General features: G+C 42.1%; 1 protein-coding gene across 1 annotated transcript in view; it reads right to left on the bottom strand.

The window, feature by feature from the left end:
• Positions 1 to 24611, bottom strand: part of CSMD2 (CUB and Sushi multiple domains 2) — a 608999-nt gene that overhangs the window by 548290 nt on the left and 36098 nt on the right. The window lies entirely within an intron of this gene.

Here is a 24611-nt window from a genome sequence, read left to right as displayed (position 1 = left end):
TGAGAAAGAAAATGAAGACTGGAGTGTTCAGACTCAAAAGCACTTCGCCAGGCAGCGTGCAGGCCCTGTCCTGTGAGATCAGATGCCAAACTAAAGGCTTCACCCCTTCCCACCACCTAGCTGCCTCTACACTCCTCCCTCCAGTGGAGATCCCATTCTTCTCAATTCCGGCCCCGCTCAGACCTACCCCAGGCCCTCTTCCTCCCTCCCACGGAGGTCCCAGCTCCTCCCACCATTCCTTGTGCCCTTCAGATCCCGGATTCTTCCCCTCCCCACCCTCCTCAAGTGCACGTTTCTCCCTTCCATATGCTATGGATGTCCAAACGTGTCTTCTCCACTGGAAATCTCCCCATTTCCAATGTGTCTCAGGGATCTGTCATTAAGAAAACAATTTCCCTCCATTCCTCATCTCCCCTCCAGCTTTGTCTCTCATCCCCTTCACAGCCAACTTTCTAGAAAACACAATCTGTCTCTGGTTTCTGTCTTTGTTGCTGTACTTCCCACTCACTCTCAAGCTTTGTCAGCTCTGCCTCCTGATCTGATCCATCCACCCCAATGGGTGTCTCAGGATCACTGGTGGGTCCAGCTGGTATTTTTCTATCTCCATCAAACAGAGTCTCTCTCAGCTAACTCAGGTTCTGTTGCTTGCAAACCCTCCTTCTGAACACACTCCTCTCAAGTGTCAGGCTGCCCTGTGGGTGCGGAGGACCATGCTGGAATGCAGGTTCTGATCATAGCACTTCAGTAGAGCCTGTCTAATCAGAAACTGGTGATACAAGGCCGCTACTGCTCAGGCACACCTCACAGGGGGCCAGGACTCTCTCCCACCACTCATTCTTGGGCTCTTCTGTTCACTCAGTTTGGAGCCCCGTCTCCCCTTCTCCTTAATCTAGAGGACCCCCCATTTGCACTCTGATGACTCTCAGTTACACAGTGCAGGCCAGAGCCTCTCTGAGTTCCAGACCTGCCATCTTCTTTGGGAATGCCCAAGCCCGTGATGTGCCACTCCTGGCCCTCACATACACACCGGTCCTATCCTGAAACCTCCTTCACAACCCCAAGGTCAGTCTCGCACTCTCGCACCCTTTCTCCAATTTCCCCAGCCAACACCAATCTCTGGGCTATCATAGCAACTGGTTAACTGACCAACCACATGGATGCTGATCCTTGCCAGTACTGTAGCTGGGAACAGGTTTTCAAAACAGAAATGAGCTTAGGTTAACTCTGCTTCCCCCATACCTATTCCCAACTTCAGTGGCTCCTCATTGCTCTTCAATAAAAAGAAATCACCAGATGAACTAAGAGTTTTTACTGCATGGTCTGGCCCTCAGTGAGCTCTTTAGCATCATGTCCACCAGCTTCAAGCAAATGCAATTCCTCTAGGTTGTCTATATTGGCCATGGGCTCTCAGAGCACAGCTCCTGAAATACCCCTTGGCATAAGTTATCTCTCTGCCTAGAATACCCTTGAACACTGTTCCTTCCCTCTTTGGCACAATTATTTCTAAAACTTCAATCAAGTGTCTCCTTGACTAGGCGGAACCCCCATTCTGTTCTTGTGACTCCATAATCTCTCTTTGGTAGAGCTGATCATAGTAGCATATTTCCAGGCTCTGATGTGATTATTTCATAAAATTTTATCTTCTTACCAGGCTTTAAACTCCTCCAAAAGACAGACCACATGTGAGTTTTCCTATCTTTTAATCTGTCCCCACCTGAGTTCAGTCTGAGGCACATGGCAAGTTCTTGTAATTTAATGTAGTGCTTGGATGCAATATCTGATAAGATGCTCTTTTAAGAACTTTACATTACATTTCTTTTACATTGAATCTTAGAGCAGCCTGATAAGGTGGGTACTAGAATCACCATCTCCATTTTACAGATGAAGAACTAAGACCAAGATAAAATAAGGATGGCCCCATGTAGCAGTTACCCCTGGATAGGAGTCAAGAATAAGCAGAGAACTTCAGATCTACCTTTTCAACTCTGACACTCAAGAATGGACTCACCACTTATTTTTCATAAAGCCCACATTAGGGACTATCTGAAAGGGCAGTTAATCTCTAAAATGACTTTAATATTGAAGAATCTCTTAACACAAAGTATTCCATTAAAAGAGAAAAAAGTCAAGGTCTTTGAACAAATGCTAAACGGGCATTTAACCAAATTAGACATGTAACCCTGATTAAAATAAGCATTTGGGACCAGGAAAAAGAATATTTCCTATGGTAAAGCATCCATTTTAAAATAATAACCTACATGTACTTGTGATGAAACACGTGATTAAGATCAGGAACAAGATAGAGAAGCTTCTCTCACCCCTGGGATTTCATACTTTATTGGAAGAGTCAAACCATGCGACACAAGAAAAAAAAATGAGAAAAAGAACAAATGAAAATATGGCTTTCAGAGGCTATATTAATCTACCCTGAAAACCCACGAGAATCAATTATAAAGCTATTAGATGAATAAGAAATTTCAGGAAGATAGCCAAATGCAAAATACCAGTAAATATACAAAATCATCTCTTGTCTACCCAGGGATGCTAAAAAACAATTATACACATATGGACCTAAACACACACATGTGCACAAAAAAATAACATTTCCACATGTCCTTTAGATAAAAATATTTTAAAGGTCCTATTTATGATAATTTAAAATTCATATTATAGAAGAACACTTATAAGACTTGTGTAGGCACTTGTGAAAATAACTTTTAGAGAGGGATAAAAATTTGAATAATTAGAGAGACAAGACATAATGTAATTTTGAGTGGAAAGACTAACCACTGAAAGGTTAATTTATGATATTAACCTTTTGAAAAGTTATTGAAAAGTTAATTTACAAGTTAAAGCCAATTCTGATCAAAAGCCTAATGACCTGTTTTAAATTTCATGAAATGATTCCTAAGTTTCACCAGGAACAGAGTCAGAGACAATGCAATTTTTATTTTTTATTTTTATTTTTTTGCTTTTTGGGTCACACCTGGCAATGCACAGGGGTTACTCCTGGCTCATGCACTCAGGTATTAACTCCTGGCGGTGCTCAGGGGATCATATGGGATGTTGGGAATAGAACCTGGGGTGGCCCTGTGCAAGGCAAAAGCCCTACCCACTGTGCTATTGCTCTAGCCCTGACAATGCACTTTTTAAAAGATAGTAAATATGACATTAGCACCCTACAAGGTGCTCAGTCAAATCACCGAAGGACTTACACAGAGTGTGAAGGTGGCCAACAGAGTCAGGGCAGACTATGACATGGTATTGCAGAGGGGTGGACATGATACACCAAAGAACTAGAAATGGAGAGGTAGTGTAATAAGTAGGGCCTTTGCCTTGCATGCAGTCAACCCAGGCTCAATCCTCAGCATCCAATATGATCCCCTGAGCCCAGCCAAGAGTAATGATCTGACTTTGGTTTACAGAGGATAAAATCTACAAGAGTTACTACAAAAATTATACTTTCATGCAAAAAGCATAAAACATATCTCAGCAATGGAAACAAAAATCAAAAGGCATATACGAAACATTAGATGAAAAGTTAATAAAGTTGTTATCTTAATTTTTGCCTATTAATGAACAATTAATATGAACCAATTTTTATACTTATTACTATATTAAAGCCTCAATAGAGAAAGAAGTATCAGTAGCCAATATGAGAACAATAAGCACAATAATTGAAAAATTGAGCAGAGTCCTGATAAAATTAATTCACAAAAGAAAAACATAAATGGTCCAGAAGTCAGAAAAATATTCAACCACAATAACAATCAAGCAAAGCTTCCAAGTCCATAACTTTCAAAGGATTCTCCTAGATGACTCCCTGGAGCTTCCCCACACTACTATCCACAGGTGATCTATGAGGGTCCATGTTCTGAAACCTCCATAGTGATACCATAGTCTCTATATTGCTGTTCCATGCATAATTTTCTTTACTCTTCTGGTTATACTATATAATGGACCATGGAACCCAGATCATGGACTAGATATGAGCAACCCATCCCTATGAAGCACTGAGCCTATGGGTTACACAGAGCGATGCTGCTGTACAGAACCCTATAGGGCCCTCCTCCTCATACAAATTTCCTGGACCAACACCCGTCATCTTCCACAGCATCCCAGACTGCTGCTCAGCTACTATCTGCTGGCCTAAAGTTTCTGTTCATTTGGAGAATTTGTTTGTTTGGGGGCCACGCCCAATAGTACTCAGGATTTACTCCTGGCTCTACACTCATGGATCTGTCCTGTCAGGTCTCAGGGGACCATATGGGATGACAGAGATCGGACCTTGGCCCAGTTGCATGCAAGGCAAGTGCCCTACCTGCTGTGGTATAATTCTGGCCCAGTCTTGAAATTTTGACTCAGAATCTGGACACGAATGGTTATCCACCTTAATGGTATTTTGTAGACAAAACAGTGAAGGGACTCAGAACAGAGCTCCTGGGGGCACTTTCCATTATGTGGGAACAGAAGGATGATGGGCAGGGGGCAGGCAGGAGGGTGGGAAAAGAACTGCAGGGCAGTTCCATGCAGAAGGTACATGGAGCATTGGTATAGAGAAGTAAGATGAGGGTCCAGGATGAGGTCATTGGGTTTGGTGTCTAAACAAGCCCTCTGAGAGGAAGACTCTTAGAGAGGACGCTTCATCCAGATTCCTGCCGCACCTCAGTGCCTAGAATTCATATCTGCTGAATGTTTACAGAGCTTCAGCCAAGGCAAGGGGCGAGTGGTAAGGAAGAGAGGCCAGGCTGTAATCATTAAAGGCAAGATTGGCTATGAAATAAAGTGGAAACTATTATGTTTTAAACAGTATGTTATACTTGTTTCTCCTTGTAGAAAAATTGTGAAATATTAGAATTAAGAAAAGAGAAAACATTATCATTTCATGTTCTTTCCAGAGGCAACTACTTTTAACATTTTCATTATTTTCTACATTTTCCATGCATATTTCATACTAAGTTAAATCTATAAAGCACACATACACATATCTATACATATACAATTCGTCTGTGCTTTTTTCAGTAAATTATTCTTCAGTCTTAAGTTACAAAAGGCAATGTGCCCTTATAATGCATATAAATATGCTTCTATGCAGCACCAAGGCAAGTAGAAAGAAAAATTGGTCTTTGGGCATTCTCCTTCCACCCAGTTCAAAGTTACCAAAGTTAACAGGCAGGCCTTGGTGCCCCTCCAACCTTCCTTACTTTCACTAAAACAGACACGTTCCAGAAATTTTTTATTACTTGCCTTTAAAAATAAAAATCGAAGTTTAGCTCATTTCTCTGCAACTTGCTTTCTCACTTAACAATCCATCAGGGATCCCTTCCAGGTCAGTAGATACATATCTAACTTATTTTTATATAAATATATGATATTCCACAGCATGGATATTCCTCAATTTATTCAACCACTCCCCAGTTGACAGCCATTCAGGTCATTTCTTGGTTTTCTTTTGCAACAATTCAGTAAACATTATAACAGGAGCTTTTTCCCAAGATATTGAATCTGCTCATAAACAGCATTTTAAATGGATGCACAGCATTCCGGTATGTGGTTACACTAAAATTTACTGAAGCATTCTCCTATTGTCAAACATTTAAATTGTTTCTGGATTTTTTTCCCTGTTATAAATAAGACCTGGACTCCAAGTCAGGGCCAGTGACAGAATGCTGGTCAGTACAGTGGAAAATGCTTTCCCATGGCCAGAGTCCCAGAATGAACACTGTTGCGGTCACTGCATCCAGCTCTGATTTCTAGGGGAGAATTTTCTCTGTTAGCTGGCTGACCTCTGTGGCAAGTACTGTTGGAGACAGTTGCAAAGGGCTAGAAGATTGACTTGCGTGGAAGTCTCCCTGAAATCGAATGCATGTGAGTGAGCTGAGAAAGTTATAGAGCTCAGATGAGCACTGTAGATCTAAACACTAGTAGAGTGAGAACCCATCCCAAGAAGGCTACCTGCCCTTTTATGGCAATCAAACACTGAATTCCTCCCAAGAAAGATTCCCTGTTCTACTCTCTAGACTAGCTGACTAGCCAAAAGAAGTAACAAACAGAAGACAATTCTGTTTGCTTCTCTTGTTTTAGAATGCAGCTACCAACATTCATTTGAGGGTGCTTACATTTCCTTCTTGGTACCTCTTGCAAACCATCTCTCTATTCCTGTCTTCAACCTCTCTCATTAATGCAGTTATCAAATAGGCTCTTTGAGGCTTTAGAACAGTCTTGGAAAATTCTATCCAGTTTGTTGTTCATACATGGGTTGGAGATGTCTTCTTTAGGACAAACTTCTAAATATGCAGGTTCCTGGCTAGAAAGGGTCTGACCATGACTAAGGCTTTGTCTCTGGATTGCCCAAATACTTCCTAGAAAATGTATAAAAATAATGTTCTTAACAGTCACACCCAGGAGTCTCAATCTCAACATGCATTCATCAGCACTGTGCATTCTCTTCTTGAGACGTTTTCGCCTATTTGGTGCATGAAAAACATTTTATCTGTTTTATTTAGTCATTCTTTATGACTGATTCAACAGTTTTTGAAAATCCCTAGTAATTTTTATTTCCCCTTTACAGAACTATCTGATGAAGTTGTTCATTTTTCATCAGGGCATTTATTTTTCTTACTGACTTACACATTTCTCTCACCTGTGCATTATATGCATGCCATGTAGTGGTTTCTATTATTTGTATTAGATTCAACAGCCTGAGTTACTTGTGGTTTATATACTTAAGTCCTTTTTTTTTTGCTTTTTGGGTCACACCTGGTGATGCACAGGGGTCACTCCTGGCTCTGAACTCAGGAATTATCCCTGGCGATGCTCAGGGGACCATGCTCGGAATCGAACCCAGATCATCTGCATCCAAGGCAAACGTCCACCCTCTGTGCTATCACTCCAGTCCCTATACTTAAGTCTTATGTAAGGTTGTACTATTTTTATCTCAGTTGGTACCAACGCTAGGACCAGGACATTCATCTTTTGTTCTATTGGTCAGAAATGATGTCCACTACTTAGCTCTATGCTTTTTGATTTGTTTAGATTTTTCACATAAATCAAAATGTTCAATTTCATATGGGTAGTTAGTCTTTTGCCTGAAAATATCTTCTTTAATTGACATTCCCAAAAGACCTCCCTCAGGCTTCCCGTTTCATTGACATGAAAGTCAAAATCCTCCCTGTTCCTTGGAACCTCTGCCAGAATAGTCACTTGGTTTAGGACTTGCCAAGAGTGGATACTGGGTATATATTTTTAATAAACAGATGGGGAAATGAATTACTTATTTTATAATATTCAGACTCTATCTACAACTTTGTTCATCTACGATTTATCCTGGATTGGCTTTGTAAAAAGTTTAGAAGCTTGGATTTGGGAGACAAAAATGCCTAAGACTCAAATTTCAATTCTGCCACTTAACACATTGTGATTGCTATAGATAAGCCCTGCAAGCTTAGCTTTGACATCTTTAAATTAACCTCACTTGTAGAATGGTCATACAGATTAATGTGATGTTATCTGCTTACTGGTTCAATGCTCAGTACAGTACCTGATATACTGTAAGTGATCAATAAATACCAGCTAATCTTTCAGTAAAGATTGCTACTCATCTTTATTTCAGTCCCAGTCATACCTTGTTAAAGTGATTCCCAAACATTTTTTGTTGCTCTAGTGAATAATATTTTACCCATTATATTTTTCTGCTTGTTATTACTGATATAGAGAAAACCTATTGATTTTTATATATTCATTTTGCAACCAACTGGGTTCCTGAACTCTTATTAATTCGAAAGATTTCTCAGTTGATTCCCTTGGGTGTTTTAGGTCTGCACTCATGTTCTCTACAAATAATGATAATTTTGAAGAGATAACTCTTTTGAGGAGGTTGACAGGAAGATTCAATTTAATTCTGCAAATATTTATTGACTGATAAGGTCAATTTTGGACAAATCTAGTTGGAGATGCCAGTGGGACATCCAGCTATAGATGGCCAGAAGGCAATTAGGGCTGTGGGCTGGAATCGGAGCATGCTGGCTGCTGACAGCCATGTGTCAGAGCCAGCCATGAGTGAAGTGCCCCTCCGCGGCCACCTGGAGGAGAGTAGGAGTTCAGGCAAATCAGCTTGCCCATCAAGATCTCCCACCCATCCATGAGTCCAGACTGGGAATCTGGTGAGACCCTCTGCATACCTACTGGTACACACACCCGGTTCAATAGGTGGGAGAAGCAGGGCTCGGTGTGTTTAGTCTTTGCCATCACTCTCTAGGACAGGGGCAGAGGTGTCAGCATAGAGACTGGCGCCAAGCCTTCTCTCAGTTCCTTTCCCTTACACACAAAATTTCTGGCACACAGGAGGATAGCTCCGCAGTTTGGAAGCCTGCCTCATGTGCTGGGAGGAAAGACATTTGGGATGGGGAAGTGACCACCAAGTCCATGATGGTTGGAGGGATTGCTCAGGACAGGAGATGTGTGCTGAAAGTAGACTAAGGACCAAACGTGATGACCTCTTGGTATCTAAATTGCAAACCATCATGCCCAAAAGTAGAAAGATAGTAAGAAGGAAGGTATCTGCCAAAGAGGCAGCGGGTGGGATGGGTTGGGGTTGACGGGAAGGGAAACCAGGAACATTGGTGGTGGAAAATGCACACTGGTGGAAAGATGGGTGTTTGATCATTGTATGACTAAAACTCAATCATGAAAGCTTTGTAACTGTATCTCATGGTGATTCAATAAAACTATAAAATTTAAAAAACTTTTCCAGTACATACCCAGAAGCTGACTGTGTCATCTACAAACACCCTGGCCCTTGCTGGCAATGTCAGTTCTCACTTCCTTTTCTGGAATGCTTTTCAGTTACTTCTCTGCCTGGTTAACCTTTATCCCTGCTCCAGATTCAATGCACACCGCACCTCCTCCAGGGTTTCTGGGCAATCTCTCTGTGAACTCCCCACATATGTCCTCAGCAACCCCCCCCCCTCTTCTGTGTGTCTGTCGGTCTATCTCTCTGTGTCTGTCTGTCTGTCTGTCTCTCTCTCTGTATTTCTTCCCTACTCCCCTTATAAGAACCATTCATAAATTCTAGCCCCTCCCATTCTGTACCTTAAAAACTTTTCAGCAGCTCTTGTTTAAACTCCTTCAGTGTCTCTTTTTGGGAAAGCCCCAAATCCTAAATCTATCTCACAACACTCTCTATTGGCTCTTCCCTTCCCACTCTGTCCCTGAAATAACCCTTCAGCCCTTCTGCTCACTGAACCTTCCACCTTGCTGTTCCTTCTGGCTGAAGCATTATTTACCCCCATCTCTTCACCCTCTGCTTATTCCTCTTTTTGATGGCAAATCACGCTTCACCACTCCCAGAAGGCGCTATGGACCCCAACACTACAGAGCCCCGTCCTCACACCTGCACCCAAACATTCACAGTGGACACGTGTCCTCAGCCTGCACCCCCCCACACACATACACACAGCTCAAGCCGTGTCATCACAGGGATGCTATGCTGTGCTCCCTGCACTGTGGGTCCCATGCAGTGGGGATAATGTTCCCCTCCATCCACACCAGGGCACAGGTCCTATCATGTTGCCTGGAAAACAGGGGCCCTGCAGAGATTTGCAGATGGCTGCATCTCTGCTCAATCCCCCCTCCTGAACTGCAGGTCTCAGAGCCCCTCCAGGCTCACACTTCTCTCTGCAATCCTACAGTCAAGCTCTGGGCCACTTGAGACAGCAGGTGCGCATTCGGTGTTGGATGAGAGGTGCTGCTAATGAAGTTGTGCATCGATTCCCATTCTTAGAAGCTTACATAGAAATTTTCATCACTGCAGAAGCGTATGTTCAGACTTTCTCAAGCTCAGCCTCTTTACATATGGGGCAAGGTCATTCTTCTTTGAGGGGCTGTCCTATGTACACAAGATGTTGAGCTATATCCCAGGCTTCTCCCCAAGAAATAGCCAACTAGCACCTCTAGTTGATAAAAAAAAATCTTCAGACATTTGCCGAATGTCCTTGAAAGGGAAAAAAATCTCTCACTCCAAGTTGAGACCCACTGGTTTGCCTCTTAGCCATTTTGGAGTTTATAATGAAAGCCAGGGAAAAAGTCTATCTAGGATAATCACTGTCACTGTCACTGTCATCCTGTTGCTCATTGATTTGCTCAAGCGGGCACCAGTAACTTCTCCATTGTGAGACTTGTTACTGTTTTTGGCATATCGAATACACCACGGGTAGCTTGCCAGGCTCTGTCATGTGGGCAAGATACTCTCGGTAGCTTGCCAGGCTCTCCAAGAGGGGTGGAGGAATCGAACCCTGGTCGGCCGTGTGCAAGGTGAACACCCTACCCACTGGGCTATTGCTCCAGCCCATCTGGGATAATACACATAGAAATCTTACCTCTCCTCCTGGTCATTTATTTAAGGATATTCACTGATCTGTTTCCCTGACCAGCTTTTTATCTTGGCTGTGCCGTGACCCCCTGTTGGTAAGCTTTCTCAAATGATGCCTTTTATGGCATAAAACAAAAGACATAGGGTTACAAATGAATTATAATCGGTTACAAACCAATTATGGTGACATATAGTTTTCAAAATATTTTGTCACAGAGTAATACTGGCACTCCTTTATTAATGTATTATTAACATAATCCACAGTGGGCATGATAAATACTGGAGTTCAAAGCATAAGTGCTATTTCTAGAGAGTGGCAGCAACTGTAACATTCCAGGAAAATTTCTCATCGGTGACAAATTCACAGGTAGTGCTGTGTTGACTACATTCATGGCTGATAGAATTCTAACTATCAGTAAATTAGTGAAAATAAAATGTTCCCCACTCAAATTAGGATCAGATTCTACTGAGAAACCCCAGAAATTCAAGCCACCTCCTTACCTCAGTAATTATGGAGAGGAATGCAGTTATAGACTGCATGTGTGCAGGTGGGGAGTGTGGCAGGGGGTTAAAACGTGTGGCTGAGAATACGAGAGACTATGCCATCCAGGAGTTCACAGTGGAGTACAGAGACAGGGCCCATCTAACCGCCTCCATTTAACAAAGTGTTCAGGGAAGATTCATCATGGATCCCAGTGGAAGAAAGAGTACATACCAACAAACTCAGGAAAACAGGTGCTTTTATGCAGGTATGAAGAGGAAACCAATAGCTATTCCTAACACCTGCAATGTCCCTTAGAAAGTTGTGGTTGTGTCTCATCATCAAGGAAATGCAATCAAAACAACAATGAGACAACACCTCAACAGACACCAGAGACTGACATATATCAAAATTGGTGTGAACTGAGGTCTGGAATGATAGTACAGTGGGTAGAGCATTTGTCTTGCACATAGCCAACTGGGTTTGATACCCAGCACCCGATATGCCCATATGAACCCCTGTGCCCTACCAGAAGTGACTCTTGAGCACAGAGTCAAGAGAAAGCCCTGGGCACAGCTGGGCATGCCACCTCCACAAAAAGAACAAGAATGGCCAGTGTTGGTGTGGATGTGGGGAGAAAGGGACTTTCACTCACTGCTGGTAGGAATGTCAACTGGTCCAGTCTTTCTGGAAAACAACATGGACATTCCTAAAAAACAAAATGAAATAAAACAAAAAACTAGGAATTGAGCTTCTCTTTGATCCAGCAACTCCATTTCTTGGACTATACCTCAAGGACACAAAAACAAAATGGAGATAGACATGTGCACCCCTATGCTCCTTGCAGCACTATCCACAACAGGCAAGATCTGGAAACAACTCAAGTGCCCAGAAATAGATGACTGGATAAAGAAACGATGTTTCTTTACTTGACCACAAGAAAAGATAGTCAAGCAATTTGCTGCCATATTGACCTGGAGAGTACCATGCTCAGTGAAGTTAGTCAGAGAGACCTACACAGAATGATCTCTTCATATGCAGGATATAAAGAAACAATGAGATAATAAACACCCTAACGCAATGTAAAAACAACACGAGAACTGGTATTCATTAGGAAAATTGCCACTTGGGCGGGGGTGGGGGACCTGGGGGAAAGGACAGGGAGGGGCAACACTTATGGTGGAGGGAAGCATTCAACTGGGAGAAGCTGGTGGTGCTGAAAGATGGTAAAGTGTTATGTATAAAACCCTATTAGCACTCATACTGCAAATAACAGTACAAAAACTTATTGAAGAAAATAAAAGCACTTCCTATAGAGCAAGACTGATGGGTGGGAGGCAAACAGGGGTGGGAAGCACTGGTAGAAGAAAGTGGACACTGGTGAAGAGATCAGAAAGGAAGGAAGCAAGGAAGGAAGGAAGAAAGAAAGAAAGAAAGAAAGAAAGAAAGAAAGAAAGAAAGAAAGAAAGAAAGAAAGAAAGAAAGAAAGAAAGGAAGGAAGGAAGGAAGGAAGGAAGGAAGGAAGGAAGGAAGGAAGGAAGGAAGGAAGAAGAAGAAAGAAAGAAAGAAAGAAAGAAAGAAAGAAAGAAAGAAAGAAAGAAAGAAAGAAAGAAAGAAAGAAAGAAAGAAGAAAGAGAAAAGAAGAAGAAAGAAAGAAAGAAAGAAAGAAAGAAAGAAAGAAAGAAAGAAAGAAAGAAAGAAAGAGAAGAAGAAAGAAGAGAGAGAGAGAGAAAAAGAAAGAAAGAAAGAAAGAAAGAAAGAAAGAAAGAAAGAAAGAAAGAAAGAAAGAAAGAAAGAAAGAAAGAAAGAAAGAAAGAAAGAAAGAAAAGAAAGAAAGAAAGAAAGAAAGAAAGAGAGAAAGAGAGAAAGAAAGAAAGAAAGAAGAAAGAAAGAAAGAAAGAAGAAAGAAAGAAAGAAGAAAGAAAGAAAGAAAGAAAGAAAGAAAGAAAGAAAGAAAGAAAGAGAAAGAGAGAGAGAAAGAGAGAGATATGGTGGTATTGTGCCTATTCCCCTCCTATTTCACAGGTCTAGAAACCAAAGCTCCTCCAGGTAGAAAGACACCCAGGGTGCAGGGAGCAGTGGAAGGGCTGGGATTCCAGCCCAGATCAGTGCAAAAGCAAAGCTCAGGCCCGTCCTCCTGCCACACTGCAAGATCCACACACCATCTCAGACAACGCCAAAGCTGAGGCCCCCTTCCACTCTGCACACAGTGCCAGGGGCAGAATCTGGGGGTTGCTGAAAGGACTTAGCACAGTTGCTATGCCTCAGGGACATGGAAACAAACCTGGGTCTCCTTTTCCTCACAAGCCCAGGATGCAGGCAACAAAATGAAGCATGGTGGACATGGGAGGCACCAAACCTGCCTCCAGACCCCATCCAATAGCTCTGCAGGCCTAACCCCAGGCCCCTCGGCTCCTCAGTTCTGATGTGAGGAGCTTTCATTCTCCTGGACATGTTTAACACGGAAGTCACCGCTGTGGACCAAATATGATTTTCCCCGCCTGGCAATCCAGATGAAGCTCATTTGTCATCATGGCGCGCCAACACCAGCCAAGTTGTTTATTATGTTGACGGGGAATCCTGGACTCTGAATTGCTGATGGCAGGGCCTCTCATGCATCATGCTGTACTCCTCCCTGCTTCATGGTCCAGGTCTGTACAGAGAGGGGAATAATGATCTTGTCCCTGCCAGGGTCTTTCCAAGTAACAAAGGGGCTGGGATTCTAATCCAGCTCAATGCAAAAGTGAAGCTCAGGCCCCTCCTCGTGTCATGCTGCGGGACCCCATACACCATCTCAGACACAATGCCAAGGCACCCTCCTTGAGTGCCAGGAGTTTCCTGAGCTGGGACTGTAGCTCAGGAGATAGTGGCTGAGCACAAAGCCTGACTCACAGAAGTTCAGATCTTATCACATGTTGAATCCTTTCATTTACTCATAGAAAGAATCATCCCGAGTGCCCACCATGACCCAGGTACCATATCACCCTCACGAAGCTTAGCTTCATCATTAATCATTTTTCCTGGGCCAGTTGCTGCCATAGACACTTTATGTCTAACCCAATGTTCTATCCACAGAACTGTGTGAGAGAGCTACTCATAATATCATTATTTTTCACACAAGAAAAGTGAGGCCTTGGAAGGTTAAGAAACTGGCCCAAGTTCAGACAGCTGGGAAATGGAGGAGATGGATGGGTTTGACCCCAGGCATTTAGTGTCAAATCAATCTCATCTTATTATTTGTGTGTGTGCTGCTATTGTTGTAAAAGACATACCTGCAGTGCTTGGCAGAGGGTAGTTTGCTGTCCAAGTGACCAAATTCAGAAACTGGTCTATGCCCAGCATTTGCTCTACCAGCTGAACCAAGTCCCTGACTTCTAACACCTATCTTCTTAGCCATCATTCTATAGCCTGAAGGATTGAGTGGGATGGGGATAAGGGTGAGGAGGGTTAAACGCTTATTGCCGAGGTGATAAGCAATATCTCTTTCTAGAGTGTTCTCATAGGCATAGAATATTGCCTTGGGAAGCCTTTTCTTCCAGTGTCAATAAACTCTAGCTCAAACACCTAGGCTTCTGCCCTTTGGGGGACTCGGCCTGTTAGAGGGAGGCTCCACCTGGTATCAGAAAGGAGTCCACAAAGGGAATTCTGTGCACACCAGATTTCCCAGAAGAAGAAAAACAATGATTGGGGAGGTGAAAGTGAGTTGTCAAAAATCAAGTGAGAGAAAGCTATGTCTCTGTCTCTGGCAGCTGCCTGAGCACCTCACAGTGGCAGAGACTGCATCTAATTCATTGGCTCAATCCCCAACACGGGCTTGGCATTTCATCGACACTCAGTTAATATTTGCTGAGTACATAGATTAATATGTCCGGTTGTCATCTGTGCCTTTTATTTTTTCTTTATTTTTTTTTCCATTAAAAGCTCCTGGCTGCTGTTTTGTCAAACACATACACCCATTTTTAACTGGCCTTCTCCCTAAGGGACACAAGCAATTTCAAGTCCATTGCCCTGATAGGACCACATCTGAAAATTAATTAAAAATGGAAAAATAGAACTGGGGGATATGGCTCAGTGGTAGAATGCTCATTTTACATGAGATCCTGCGTTCAATTCCAGCACAGAAAAACATATTCATAAATAAAGGAAAAGTATCCCCCCCAAACTATCATGGTAAGAGTGGAAAGAAACTAAAGTCTTAGCTCCTTAATTTTCCTATAAGTCACAAAGAATATAGTAAAGTTCCCCTCACTAACAAAACAAAGAATAACAAAGAATATAGTTATTCTATATTCTGGAAGTAAGAATCCCTGTCCATGGTCCTGAACCATGAAAGGCCTCAAGGATCCTGGTTTTCCTCCTGTTACATGGCCACTAGGAATGCCTGCCCAGCCTCTCCCAACATCTGTGCTCCAAAGGGAAAAGGTAAAGGGAGTGGTATTGGAGAAGGAGAGAGAATGAGAGTAATAAAGAGGGGCTGACCTAGTGGAGGTGGAGGCAGAACTCATCATAGGCGCCCCAGGCAGGATGCTAAGGCCCTGAGACAAGGAACTCCAGCCTGAGGCTAGGCAATACCAGGAGCCACCCAGAAGCAGGAGAAGGGCTGAGTGAGAGGGGGCTGGTGCCTTAGGAAAGGTTCCTGTGACCTTATCTTCAGCAGTCCCTAAGGATGAAGAGGACGGGCAGGAGACCACTCTCTGCAGGAAAGAGGTCAGGAGACTAAGATACAGAGTCAGGCACAAAAACAAAGACATCCTGGGGACCAGAGTCTGGAAAGATGTCACAGGCAGTCCCTAGCAGCTGAGGGTAGCCTTGTCTTCCATAGATTGCCTGTTGTCTTTTTTCCTCCCCCAGTTTTAGACTGGACATCTGCTGCATATCCAACTGGCGCATTCACAGCAGCTACAGGGCAAGCCCAGCACGGACTTCCCTTCAGATGAGGTAGGTGAACTTAGAGGAAGGTCACCTGCAATTCTTTGTTTGCCCCCACTCTTCCCTGTGAGTGTGGCTCTCTTTATATGCTAGGGGAAGGACTGAGGATTTCAATGCCCCCAACTGCACAACTGAATTTTATCAGAGTATGGATATCAAAAAATTGTTCCTAGCAAAAAGGAGAGTTTAAATTAGCCCCCTCTGTTCAAGCAAATTAGTGGTGAGGTCAGTCCTGGCCTGGATCAGCTCAGAACAACCTAGATGCCAGCAGAGATCTATTCATTCAAATAATACACATTGGACATCTTCCATGTCTTTGTTCATCCAGTCTCCCTCTCTGCTCAGTCCTCCCAAGCCAAGTTTGCCTTTCTCCCTTTCCTTCAATATTCAGGCACACTCTTGCCTCAGGACCCTTGCACTTGCTTCCCCTATCCTTAAAAAATTCTCTTCTCTCCCGCTCCCCACCTTTAGATTTTTTAACATAAATTTTTACATTAAAATTATTTAATGTAAATTTTCCATAAAAATCATTTGTCTTTACTCAACATTTTCTTCTCAATGAACTCTAGTTGAACTACCTAAACTACTGCCTTCACCTATTCTGGTATTTCTACTTTCCCTTACTATGCTCTCTATTTTCTTTTATTTCCTATATCCTATGTGGCTCTATAGCACGTATTTAATTTACTGATATATTGTGTTTATATTCTGTTCCTCCACTAGAACATATGTTTTATAAGAGCAAGGCCTTGCTTTATTTCACTGACACATCCCAAGAGCCTAGAACAGTGCACATACTAGGCACTTAGTCAATATTTCATGGATGAATGAAAAAACTGCAGTCCTGTCCACTCACCAATGCACAGCTTCTGTGGTCTCAACCCCCTGAAGTCCCAAGAGTCAAACAGTCTGGTGTGGTTGTGTCTAGAAGCAGCTGGAGACAGACAGACCCTGGGAGATGCAGCCCAGAGTGGAATGAAAACTGTAGAGGTGGTATCCCACTGCCCACTGCTCCCACAAACACCACACCAAGCTCCTGGCAGACAGAGAGAATGGTCACCCACAGAGCAATTCACCAAAACTCCTTGAAGGTACAGCACAGGACTGCCAAGGGAAGCAAATCTCAGTAAGCAGCTGGTCAAAGGAATCTCCATCACTGTGCACCAGGCACTGATAATGTGCCTGCATGATGCTGAGCACCTGACTCTCATTTCTTTCAACTCTCTCAAAGAAGTAGGGACTCTGTTTGATGTTCATCCTTCTGACTCATCTTAACAAAAGTAGTCTTGGCTAAGAAAGGCACTCAGGTTCACACAGACGATAATAGATGGCAGAGCCGAGCTTCAAACACGGGCCTGTCTGACTCCTGAGGCCCCATCTTAATGTAGGTCTCCCTCTGCACTGGGATGAAAAGAGAGGGAGGAAGGCGGAGTAGAGGGGGAGGGATGGAGATGGCAGGGCTGGCCATATGCCAGGTGTGATGTGAGGTCTGAAGTCCTGGCTAGAGCTAGGGAATTTTTCCTTTCGGCTAGATATGTCTTTATTCCAGTCCTGTTCCCTACACCCATCCAGGGAAGGCACCAGGATGACCCATCTTATCCGAAAGAGACATCTGTTCGTTTCACTGTTTCGTTTGGGGGCCATGCTCAGTGGTGCTCACATGTTACTCCCAGCTTAGTATTCAGACCTATTCAAGGGGGACCTTCAGTCAGTGCTCAGGGGATAACACCTGGGCCTCTGTCATGTAAAGCATATACATGAGACTTTAAGTTACCCCGCTAGCCCGAACTCTCTCTCTTTCTACCACCTCCACCCCCAGCTCTCTGCTTGAATGAACTGAGGGAAAACATACTTGAGTGGGTGGAAAGAGAACCTAAAAACAATGTCAGGTAATGGGTGAGAAGTGAACTTCCTCTTCAGCTCTCTTGAGGTGATCATCACAGCCCAAGCCCCACTGCTGTCCCTCACCACACACAGGTGGGCCCTGCGGAGCACCAGTATGAGGCTGGGTGTGTGTAGGCCTCTGGTTCAGAACCTAACCGGCAACCTCACACTCCAGTTTAAAAGACCTGCCCATGGCACTGGTGGCCTCAGAATGCCCTGGGCCTCCTCCAACCTGGCAGCCCCAACCCGGTCTATATAACCTCCTGCTGAGTTCTGCCGTCTTCTTTCCTGGCCCAGCATCCCAGCACTAGGTCCCTCAAAGGGCTTCGCGGGAGACTGCTCTGTAGGGGTCCTGGAGACCTTCAAGACTCCTTCCTTCCCTGGAACTTCTGCCAAGACTAGGTCCCCTCTCCTGTGGGCACACAATACTGATTTGTACTGTGCCTGAGATTGGGACAGGAATTTCTATTAGCCATCTTCTGGGTGGCTTAACAAAAATTGAAAGTGTGTATTTTAAAAAGTGAGTGAATGGCTGAAAGGATGAGCTTTCCATTGGAAGAATGTGGAAGAGGCAAGGCTAGTTTGGTGCCTTTGAATCTAGGAGGCTCCACTGCTGGGGGTCTCTGGAAGGAAGCACTGGGGGGTCTCTATCAGGAGGTTATGGGAAGCATAAAGTGTGAGATAATTCCATTGACATTTGTGAGGATCTCCAACAAAGCTGTCTGACCCTTCCCTGACAGTGTTTGTGGAAGAGGGGAGCTGCCAAAAAGAGTATATGGCAAGAAAGGAAAAAGAATTTAGGGAAAGGACAAGAAGGCACCTGCAAGGGAGAGGAAACAAGAATCAGAGCATCCCAGAAAAAATAAAAGTCAAAACAGTCACATTGAAATTGGTGAGAAAAGTTATTTCGCAGCAACCTCAAGATTTCTTTCCCCAAAGTCTGCAGAGCTCAGTATAATTGGGAAGAATAGCTTAACTCGGGACTGCTCCCATGGGAAGGAAATACAGCATTGAGCGCAGGCAGAGAGTTCCAGATTGGAGGCAGGGTCTGGGAGGAAGAATGCCCATGGGCCATGCACTGGAAATGGAGAACCAGCATGCTTTGCAGGTATGGGAGTCACAGAGAACCAAGGAGCACTGAGAGCTTGATGCAACATCAGAGAAAGAGCAGTCAGAAATAACATGAACCTAGAACAGAAAATGACAGAGCCCTGGAATTAAGAAACTAATTGAACAAGCCCAGCGAAGTCATATTCCTGGACAAGATTTGAGACACCTGAGGAAGATCTAGCCAGGCAGTTGGTGATAGTCTTTTCCTGTAGGAGGTCAGTTGATAAATATGGGGAGCAGTGATAACTGTTATTATTATTTTGGTGAGCAAGATAGTTTTTATTAAAAGTTACATGGGAAGGGGGCTGGAGTGATAGCACAGTGGGTAGGGCGTTTGCCTTGCACGCAGCCGACCCGGGTTCTAATCTCAGCATCCCATATGGTCCCCTGAGCACCGCCAGGGGTAATTCCTGAGTGAAGAGCCAGGAGTAACCCTTGTGCATCGCCGGGTGTGACCCAAAAACCAAAAAAATAGTTACATGGGAAGATGTAAGGGTACATAAAGAGAAGTAGGTGTGCAAGAGAGAGCACGGGCTTCTCCAAGGTGAAATAAAGTAGAGACAGAGACAAGCAGGCACAATACTTGTTCAAGGGAAAAACGGGCTTGAAGAGCAAGACTCAAACAGACAACTGGCCTAAGTGAAAAATGAGAATATCTATAAAAAGATAAATATCATTTGAAAGGAACTAACAGAAATTTTGTAGCCAAAGAATCTATCATTAAAACTAATAAAAGCCCAGTATCACAACTGGGGGTTAGCATCAGACTCTCAAACAAGAATCAGTAAACTTAAAGGAATATCATTTGATGTGATAGAATCAGAGGACTGAAAAGAACAAATTAAGAAGGAAGGAAGGAGGGAAGGAAGGAAGGAAGGAAGAGAGAGAGAGTTCAAGTAAATCAAAAGACCCCCCAACAAGCAGATCAATATATACAAAAAGAGGCTAGAGAGTGAAAGGCGCAGAAAGCTTTTGGAAGATATAACACCAAAATATACCAAGTCTGAGGAAGGAAATGGAACACAAATTCTAAACTTAAATTTAAATTACTTTAAATATAAATCGATCAAACCCCCTACCCAAAAGATAGACACTGGGCTAAGAGAATGAATACAGTTAGTAAGGAGTTTGTCTTGCATGTGACTGATGCGTATTTGATCCCTGACACCCAGCATGGTCTCCCCACCCCCACCAGGAGTGATCTGTTAGTGAGGAGCCAGAAGTAAGTCCCGGGCACCTCTAGGCAGAGTCCACTAAATAGCAACAAAAATATAGGCATTGGTAGATAATAAAACAACAAGAATTCTGTGCCTCAGTCTTAGTTTTAGTTTAGGAATAGGAGACATACATGCACTGAATGAAAGTTGGGGAAAAATTCTATACAAATGGTAACCATAATAAAAGCAGGGGAGACCATACTCATGTCAGAGAAAATACTGTTACAAAGTTATAAATACTGTTATAACATAAAGGTATTATATGATTATGAAAAAAGGCAGCTTTTGTACAGCTATAAACATATATGTATCTTACAACAGAGTACCTGAATATATAAAGCAATACCAAAAGAATTGAAAAGAAAAAGAGACAATAACAAAATCGTGGACTTCAACACCTCACTTTCAATAATAAATGAGCTTAAACAACATAATTGGCCAAATAGATTTAACAGCCAAATGAAAAACATTGAGCCTAGGAGCAAGATACACACTGCTTTCAAGCACACACAGCACACTGTGCAGGAGTGATGACATGTTTAGGCCGCAGAGAAGTGTTAATAAACTGAGAACTGCAGCCATATTAAGTAACTTTTCTGACAGAAAAGAATAAAACTAGAAATCAATAGCAAAATTTGGAAAATTCACAAATATGTGAGAATCAACACACTATTGAGCAAGCAAAGAAGAACTCACTAGGGAAATTAGAAGATAACTTGAAACAAATGAAAATGAAAATACAATATACCAAACCTTAGGGAATATGGCAAGAGCAGTTCTAAGAAGGCTACTTCTTTTCAAAGCCTACATTAAAAATAAGGAAGCGCTCAAATCAACAACCTAATTTTATATCCCAAGGAGCTAGTAAAAGAATAGCAAACTAACATCGTTCTAGAGGGAGGGAAGTAATAAAGAAGAGAACAGAGGTAAACAAAGTGGGGAAGACAAAAACAATAGAGGAACTCTCTTTTCAATAGAGTTTTTGAAAGGCCAACAAAACTTACAAGCTTTTAGCTAGACTAAGAAGAAAGCGAGAAGCCTCAAATAACAAAAATCAGTAATAACCTCTTATAGTTATTTTACAATCAGTGCCACCTAATTTAAAATGTCATGAGACTACTAATAGTGGTTATATGCAGAAAAATGGATAACATTAGAGAAATGTTATCCATTTTTCTGGATATACAACCCAAATCATGAGGAAATAAAAAATTATAAAACACCAAAAGTCATTGTACTATAACTAGTAAAAAGATTTGATTATCAATTTTTTTTCAAAAAATCATAAGAAAGTTAAGCCCAGAAGCTGATGGCTTCACCTGAAAATTCTAGCTAATATTTAAATAAGAATTAACACAAATGTTCTTAAACTTAAAATAAAAGTGGGGAAAGGGAACCATTCCAAACTCATTGTATAAAGTCAGTACTATAGCTTATTTGTTTTTTTTTAGGGGGGCATGTCACACCCCCCAAAATGCTCAGGGATTACTCCTGGCTTTGCACTCAGGAATTAGTCCTGTTGATGCTTAGAGGGCAATATGGGATGTCAGGAATTAAACCCAGGTCAGCCTCATGAAAGGTAAGTAAGTGCCCTACACACTATACTATCCCTCCAGCCCCAGCACTGTAATTTATATCTGATACCAAAATCAAAGGTACTATAAGAAAACTACAAACCAATATCAGAAAAAGGCAAAGATACTTTCTTTTTTAAAAAATATTAATTTTTATATTTTAACAAATCACCATGAGATACAGTTACAGACTTACAAACTTTTGTAATTACATTTCAATCACACAATGATTGAAGACCCATCCCTCCACCTGTATCCATTCTCTACCACCAATGTTCCCAGTATCTCTCCTAAGACAAGGATATTTTCTCTCACCAATTTGAGTTCAATATAGAACTGGGAGTCCCAGTGAAAACAATTAGACTGCCCCCCTCCCACAGAAGAAGAAAGAAAGAAAGAAAGAAAGAAAGAAAGAAAGAAAGAAAGAAAGAAAGAAAGAAAGAAAGAAAGAAAGAAAGAAAGAAAGAAAGAAAGAAAGAAAGAAAGAAAGAAAGAAAGAGAGAAAGAAAGAGAGAAAGAAAGAGAGAGAGAGAGGAAGGAAGGAAGGAAGGAAGGAAGGAAGGAAGGAAGGAAGGAAGGAAGGAAGGAAGGAAGGAAGGAAGGAAGGAAGGAAGGAAGGAAGGAAGGAAGGAAGAAAGAAAGAAAGAAAGAGAGAGAGAAAGGCATCCAAATTGGAAAGGAAGAGGTAGAAGTATATCTGCTGGTGGATGTAGATGCCATGATCCAAATCCTAAAAATTTAATACACAATAAAAATATGTTAGAACAAACAAATTAAGCAAAATTGCAGGGTACAAAACAAATGCAAAAATCAGCTGTCTCTCTATACACTAAGAATCCAATAAGGAAATTAACAGACTAATCTTACTTACAATAGCATCAAGCAGAATAAAATAATTAAGAATCCACTTAACCAAAGAGGAAAAAGACTTAAAAATACAACATACTGCTGCTGAAAGAAATTAAAAACACAATACATGAAAATACATTCTATGTTTTGAATTGAAAGACTTAATATTGTTAAAATGTCCACACTGTCCCCAAATGACCCATTTATTCAAAGTAATTCCTGTTAAAATTCCAGTGGTATATTTTGCAAAACTAATAGGAAAAATCCTACAACTCATAATATATTTTAACAACTCTGAATAGAAAATCAGAAACAAACATTAAACTTCAAACAACAACAAAAACAAAAAACTTGGAAAATAAAAATGAAACAAAAATTCACATTTTCTTACTTTAAAACTATAGTCATTGAAATAGTATGACAGACTTATGAACAGAATGGAAATTCCAGAAATAAATTCTCAGGTTTAAGGTCAAATGATTTTAACTCTGGTGCTAAAGTTACAATGAAGGAAGGGAAGGTCTCTTTGCAGATGGTGCTGAGAAACATACACCCCCACATGCAAGGAAGAAACTTGACTGTTACCTCATAATACATAGGAAAAGTATGGACTCAGTGGATTAAAGATTTAAATGTAAGACCTTAAGCTACAAAATTCATTGGAAAGAAAATAGAACAGGGGAAAGCCTCATGGCACTAAAATCAGCGATGATCTACCAGATAGAACATCGATGATGCAATTAAAAATAGAGGAATGAGCTACATCAAGTGTGAAAACTTCTGCACAGCAAGGGAAACAGTCAAGAATGAAAACCAACTACAGAATGGAAGAAAACAGCCATACACCACTCTCTGATAAAGGATGACTTACCAGAACATATAAAGAACTCCTGGTACTCAAAACCAAAACCCAAATAATCTGAAAATGGGTGAGACTCCAAAACAATATTTCTCCAAATATAGCGAGATGGCCAACAAGTACATGAAAAGATGCACAAGGTAAAGTCCAATCAAAGTACAATGAGATAGCCCCTCAGGACCACCAGTTGTGTGGCACTAGGAAAGGAGGTATGTGTTGAGGATATGAGGAAATGGGGGCTTCTGAGCAATTTGGATGGATAAGGCTGTAAATGGTGAAGCCATTAGAGAAAACAGTATGGAGGACCTCAAAGAGAAACATAATCACCATATGACTCTGCAGTCCCAAAAGATTATCTGCATGCTTAAATTTATTGGGGCATTATTCATAAAAACCTTAGAAGTGGAGGCAATCTGACTGTTAATCAACAAAAAATGGATCAAGGAAATATGCTAAAGGGGCAGAGAAGATAGTACAGAAGATAAGTTGCTTGCCTTAAACACAGTAACCTGAGGTCAATTTCCAGTGCTGCATATGTCTCCCGAGTCCCACCAGAAGTGATCCCTGAGTGCACAGCCAGGCATAAGACTTGAACACCACTGGGGTGGGTGTGACCCAAAACAACAACAAAATATGATATATACATTCAGTAAAATATTACCCTGGCTTAGAGGGGAAGAAATTGTAGGCCAAGAAGATAGTTTAAAGGGCTACTGTGCATATTCTGAATGCAGGAGGCCTTTGTTCAATCCCGGGTATTGTCTGGTCTCCCAAGCACTGCCAGGATTGGCCTCCAAGGAACTCAACAGGAGCAGCCTATAAACACTGCCAGGAGAAAGGAGTTCCTGTAACAAACCAGCATATGGACAACTTGAAGGTATGATGTGAAATGCAATAAACCCATCACAAAGAAAGCCAGATATTGCATTTCTCTGATAAGAGGTACAAAAGATTTCAAACTCAGAAAAGCAGATGGTGGTTGTCAGGGGTGGGGCAGGGTGGGGTGAAGGTGTGCTCTGTGGGACAGCTTTTTCATTTCAGTTTTGTGAGACAGAAATCTCTAGAGATGTGTTTTGTTCCTTGGTTACTAGTATGGCCCTGGTACTTAGAGCTTGTGAGTCAGAAAGAGAGGGACATAGAAGGACTGTACTCATTTGTGGAGTATAGAATAACGTCACATGAGGCTGACACCCAAGGACAGTAGATACAAGGACCAGGAGGATTGCCCCATAGCTGGAAGCCTGCTTCATGAGCGGAGGGGAGAAGACAGATGGAATAAGAGAAGGGATCACTAAGAAAATGATGGCTGGAGGAATCAGTCAGGATGGGAGATGCATGC

The sequence above is a fragment of the Sorex araneus genome, chromosome 5, assembly GCF_027595985.1.
Source record: "Sorex araneus isolate mSorAra2 chromosome 5, mSorAra2.pri, whole genome shotgun sequence".
NCBI classification, from domain to species: Eukaryota; Metazoa; Chordata; class Mammalia; order Eulipotyphla; family Soricidae; genus Sorex; species Sorex araneus.
Note: the sequence above shows the minus strand (reverse complement) of the source record. Positions and strands in the feature narration are given on the sequence as shown.